Genomic DNA, 6,677 nt, shown 5'->3' on the forward strand with positions numbered 1-6,677 from the left:
CTATGAGTCGGAACTGACTCCACGGCACACAACAACAACAACAGGCTTTGGTTAGCAAATAGTTGAAAACATGAACTTGTTACTCAACTATTTGAAATTCTTCCCTAACTCCAATCGTTTGCAGAGTGCTTGTGTGTTTATTATTACACAGAAAGCTTTATGGTTTGGCCGTATTGATCACTACTTTTCATTCCCCTGTTCCACTCACCCATTACATCTTGTTTTAGTCCTCCATGCTTTGGAATGTGCTGTTCTTTGCCTGTTAGGACTTTGCCAAACTGGCTAGCTAGCTGCCAACCTCTCGTCAAAACATGGCTCAGTCTCACTTACTTCAGTAAGTCGTCCTGGATTCTTAAATTTTATTTAAATCATCTCCTTTGTGCTCCCCACTCTGTGTCTGTAGCAGTACTTCTTACATGGCTAGACTGAGAACTTCTTGAGGCAAAAGTTGGGTCCAAACATCTTTGTAACTCCAACATCATTCCTCTCACACATTAATTTTTTGAGTAGATGATTGAATGAAGGTAGATGATCACGACTCCATTGATATAACCTAATGATGCCATCAGCTGGAAGATGAATAGCTATCATTGATAATGGTTGGAATCAATAAGGAAAACTGGCCATCAACCTTCTATATGGTCAGTTTGGCTTGTTTGTTGTTAGGTGCTGTGGAGTCATTTCTGACCCATAGCAACCTCATGTATAATACAAAAAAAACACCATCTGGTCTTGCATCATCCTCACAATTGCTGTCATGCTTGAGTCCATTGCTGCTGCCATTGGGCCAATCGACCTTCTTGGGGGTCTCCCTCTCCACTTTACCAAGCATGATGTCCTTCTCCAAGAACTGATACCTCCCGATGATGTATGCCTGAAGTATGAGAGATTAAGTCTGACCATCTTGGCTTCTGAGGAGTTTTCCGGTTGTACTTCTTCCAACACAGATTTGTTTGTTTTTCTAGCAGTCCATAGTACCTTTACAATTCTCCTCCAACACCATAACTCAAATACATCAGTTATTCTATGAACTTCCTTATTCATTGTCCAACTTTCACATACATATGAGGCTATTGAAAATATCATGACTTGGGTCAGGCACACTTTAGTCCTTGGGCAAATTGCTGAATCTTTGTGGACTTTGTCATTTTTCAAATTATCATTATCAGCTTAATGCTTACTTCAATCCTCTATCCTGGAAAAGATAAGGACTTTCATTTTCATCAGTATTGGAGCTCTTTCTACCACTTTTAAGGCTGCATCAACATCTGGAAGGAAGGCTTATAGAAGACAAAAATGGAAATCTTTTATATTCTTCCTCCTTCTGCCTTGCAACAGCCCCAATTGTCAGGTAATTCTGCATCTGTTACATGTCTATCACTGAGGCTGGGCACCCAAGACCTGAAGGTATCCTCCTTAAGAGCCCCCTGCAGCATCTCTCTGAGGCCTGGCCCCTTCCTCAGAGCAGAGCCCTCAAGGTCAGCTCACCCTCCTGTGTCTCCTAGGTTCTGCCTCTCTCTCTCAATTCTTATCCTCTTCAATGGGTTAAAACGATTGGAAACTAAAACTTGGAAACCTATAGACTCTTCTGATTCACAACTTTCTCCTTCTGTCCTCTGAGGCAATGAAATCAGAATGAGAAGGGAATAGAGAACATATGGAGGGGAAAAACCCTAACATAATGTTTTATACTATTATCCTGTCACAATAACATGCACAGAGCATCTTCCCAACACTTAGGAAGGCATTTGTGGCTTTATCCCTCTTCCAGTCTCCCTGGGACTGGGGCCAGAAGCTCAGGTTAGCGCTACCCCTGTTTCACATCCTTTAGTGCTCCAAACTCACCTTTCTTTGGGAAAGTACACTAATTTCACTAAAGCAATCAAGCAAAGAAAAGTCTGCTTTCAGGAGTGACTGAAGTAGAATTATCTGACAGATGTGGGCTTCAAAGTTCATCCAGACATTATTTCTAAACTTTACACAAAATGCCTTGTCTCTAGAGTACAAATACCATCTGGTGTTGAAAAACAGTACAATTCTTTTCAACACTGTTTCCTCAAAATGTCCCCAGAACTATGAGCTCTGTTATATTAAATTTGTTGTTGTTAGTTGCAATCAAGTCCACTGCAACTCATGGTGATCCCACGTGTAACATAATGATACATTGCCAAGTTCTGTGCCGTCTTCATGGGCTTTGTATGTTTGAGTCCATTGTTGGCAACTATTGTGCCAATCATTTTCACTGAAGGTTTCTTTCATTTGCATGGGTTGTCTACTGTACCAAACATGTCATCTTTATATGTTGTTGTTGTTGTTAAGTACCGTGGCATAGGTTCCGACTCATAGTGACCCTGCACAGGGTTTCCGCAGCTGTAAATCTTTATGAGAGCAGAATGCCTCATCTTTCTCCCGCAGACCTGCTGGTAGTTTCGAACTGCTGACCTTGTAGTTGGCAGCCCAACTTGTAACCACTACACTACCAGAGCTCCTTGACACCTTTATATACTATGTACTGTACTAAAATGGAGTCCTGGTGTGGTTTGAACCACAAGTTCGGTGGTTCAAGCTTACCAGGCATTCCTCGGAAACCCTACATAGGGTCACTATGGGTCGGAACCAACTCTACCACTTAACAAGAAGAAGAATACTATAGTATCGAAAGTTGGAAAATAAATAAAGAAGACCATAGAAGAATTGATAATTTTGAGTTATGGTGTTGGAGAAGATTAAAAGTATCATGGACATCTAGAAGAACAAACAAATCTGTGTTGGAAGAAGTATAACCATAATGCTCCTTGGAATCCAGGATGGTGAGACTTCATCTCTCATACCTCGGACATATTGTCGGGAGGGACAGTTTCTGGAGAAAGACATCATGCTAGGTAAAGTGGAGGATCAGCAAGAAAGAGGAAGACCTACCCCTCCTCCCAACAAGATAGATTGGCACAGTGGCAGAAGCAATGGGCTCAAGCTTAACAACAACTGTGAGGATGGTGCAGGACCAGGCAATGTTTCGTTCTGTTGTGCATAAGGTCACTATGAGTCAGAATCAACTCAATGCCACCTAGCAATAACATATACTATAATATCGGAATCCTGGTGTGGTGCTGTAAGACCACAAGGTCGGTGATTCAAATCCACCAACCACTCCTCAGAAACCATATACAGAGTCTCTATGAGTCAGAGCAGGCTCCATTTACTTAACAACAACAACATATTACAATACAATATTCAAATGTGGTTCTATTTAACTCACTTAAGTAAATGTGGATCTTTCCTCATTAATACGTGATTGTGCCATAGTATAAGCACTAGACCTCAATGTTGGTTTGAACCACAAGGTTGGCAATTCAAATTCACCAGTCACTCCTCAGAAACCCTATACAGAAAGATTTCTTTCAAAACTTGCCTACTTTGGAATCATAGATTCTTTTCATTTCTGACTCTAAAAGAGGACAACCAGATTGAGACTATTATTAACTGTGGTGTAAACAGAACACTTCTGTGGTAGCATAGTGGGCTATGAATTGGCCTCCTTATCACAAGGTCAGCAGTTCAAATCCACCAGTTATTCTATGGGATAAAGATGAAGCTTTCTGCTTCTGTAAAGATTTACATCCTCAGAAACCCCATACAGGGCTATTTTGAGTCAGAATTGACTCCACGGCATATAATTACCAAACAGAGCACCGCTTGCCTTTGGGGTTATTAACATAGCCTATTGGATATATCATGCTTTTCCCTCAGGTAATAAAATCTCAGCAAGACTGGATCTCCTCACAGAAGCTCTCTAGACAAAGCCTCCATTCACAATCTGCTCAGCTGCACCCCTGATATCAGAGTCAGCATCCAGATATCACCAAGATCTACTCCCAGGCTTGTACATGGACAGGACAGACACAGTAACTGGTCTCTACTGAATCAATAGAGTCATTTCTCCACATACCTTGTGCTTGATGAGTGCTAGACAACTTTAGGTTTTATCACTTCATACAATGCTGGCTCCAGCATTTTTGCAGCAGATATTTAACATTAAGCAAGGTGGGCTACTCTGAAACAGAGTAGGATTTTTTAAACTGCCTCTACCTGCCTTCACTGACGTGAGCTCAGGAAATAGGAATTGATTTTATCCTTAATTAGAGAGAAAGCTTGTTGCTGAAACACCCCAAGCTTCATTTCAAAGTGAAAAAAAAAAAGTTGTATTACTCACTTCTTTTGATTGGTTAGATGTTCCACTCTTGTATTTTAGCAGTAGGATAAAGACTGGAATGCTAACTGCAAGTTCAAATGTACCAGCTGCTCTTGAAAACCTTATTCAGGGTCATTATGAGAACCAGAGTCATTGAGAGCCCAAGTATGGCCTTGATAATATCCGACCTGAAGTTAGAGACCATCTCAACAACAAAAGAATTAAGACACAACATCAAGACTATCATACATAAAGAAAGCAAAAGGTCATTAAAAAGATAAAAAAGGAAGAACAAAAATGGTTGTTATATGAGACTCTGAAACTTGCTCTTGAGCATAGAAAACTAAAGGGATTGGAATAAAAAAGGCAGTAAAAGAGTAGAACAGAAATTTTCAAAGGGCATCTGAAGAAGACAAAGTCAACTGTTATAATACATTTGCAAAAAATATGGAGCTAGAAAACCAAAGGGAAGAATATGTTTAGCATTTATCAAGCTGAAAGAACTAAAGAAGATAATGTAAGTTTTGGGGTGCAATATAGAAGGATTCTATGGGCAAAATACTGAATAATGCAGAAGGCATCAAAAGAAGATGGAAGAAATACATAGTCACTGTACCAGAAAGAAATGGTTAATGTTCAGTCACTTCAAGAGGTATGATATGATAAAAAAAAAAAAAAAACTAATGGTACTGACGGAAGAAGTTGAAAGTGCACTGAAGGCACTGATAAAAAACATTGCTCCAAGAAATGATGGAATACCAGTTGAAATCTTTCAATAAACTGATGCAGTACTAGAGACCCTTCTATGACAAGAAATTTGGAAGGCAACTACCTACCCAACAAAGAGAGCTGACCCAATGGAATGCAGAAATCATTTAACAATATGATTAATATTACATGCAAGTAACATTTTTCTGAAGATAATTTTTAAAATGGTTGAAGCAGTACCTCTACAAGTAGCTTCCAGAAATTCAAGACACATTCAGAAGATGACGTGGAAGTAAGGATATCACTGATGTTGATGAGTCTTGGCTGAAATCAGAGAATTCTAGAAAGATGTTTGCTTGTGCTTTATTGTCTATGAAAAGGCTTTTGACTGTGTGGATCATGACAAGCTATCTACAAAGAATGAGTATTGTAAAACACTTCATTCAGCCCATGAGGAACCTGTAATAGACCAAGAAGCAGTCATTCAAATAGAACAAGGGAGTACTGAATGGTTTAAAATCAGGAATGGTGTGTGCCAGGATTGTATCCCTTCACTATATTTATTCAATCGTATGCTGGGAAATAATCTGAGAAACTGGATTATACGAAAAAGCACGTGGTATCAGGATTGGAGGAAGACTCGTTAACAACTTGTGATAATCAGATGATACAACCTTGATTGCTAAAAATGAAGAGGACTTAAAATACTTACAAATGAAGATTGAAGCCTTCACAACTAGACCAATAAATAACATTCTGATAAATGGAGAAAAGTTTGAAATTGTCAAAGACTTCATTTTTCTTGGATCCATAATCAATGCCCATGGAAGCAACAGTCAAGAAGTTAAACAACATATTGCATTAGGCAAACTGTTACAAAAGGCCTTAAGTGTTAAAAAGCAAAGATGTCAGTGGTTCAAACCCATCAGACACCCTGTGGGAGAAAGTTGTGGCACTGTGCTTCCATAAAGATTACGGTCTTGGAAAACCTATGGGTTAATTTTATTCTTTCCTATAGGATCACTGAGATGGAATTGACTATATAGCAACTGAGTTCTAGGCCAGATTCTTTATAGGAGTCCCTGGGTGGTACAAACAGTTAAGGCTCTTGGCTGCTAAACAAAAGGATGCCATTCAGAGATGTCTTGGGAGAAAGGCCTGCAGATCCACTTCTGAAAGATTAGTCATTGTGATTGCTATGCACATGGGGCCACCATGAGTCAGAGTTGAGCTGATAACAACTGGTATGGCAAGTTCTTTACATACATTAATCTTCACAGAAAACCAGTAAGAAAGGCCCAGTAATACATATTTTACAGATGAAGAGACTCGGGTTCTGGGCAGTTGAGTCTTTTACAAGGTTGTTGTTGTTAAGTGCTGATAAATCAGTTCTGACTCATAAATGACACTATATAGGGTTCCTGAGGAGCATCTGGTGAGCTGAACCACCAACCTTGAAAAGTTCAAACCGACCTTACAGTCCAGCGCATTAACCCGCAGTGCCACACTAGGACGCCATTTATTTATACAAGGCAACAGCTAGTAAACAAATGAGTCTAAATTTGCCCAATACTAGAGTTCCAAGACTGAATATTTTCAAACTAGAGCCCTGATTTGTATGTTGTTGTATGTATGACTTGAGTGCTTACTGTGTATCAGGCATGACCAGGTCTAAATCCCAGACCCAGACTTTTCCCAGCTAAACCCTGTGCAGAAGGCGGAACACAGATAGGGAGTGTGGGGTGAGAAAAATCTTCATCCTGCCCTGAAGTTACAGGGG

Source organism: Chrysochloris asiatica, unplaced genomic scaffold, assembly GCF_000296735.1.
Source record: "Chrysochloris asiatica unplaced genomic scaffold, ChrAsi1.0 scaffold00286, whole genome shotgun sequence".
In the NCBI taxonomy this organism is placed as follows: domain Eukaryota; kingdom Metazoa; phylum Chordata; class Mammalia; order Afrosoricida; family Chrysochloridae; genus Chrysochloris; species Chrysochloris asiatica.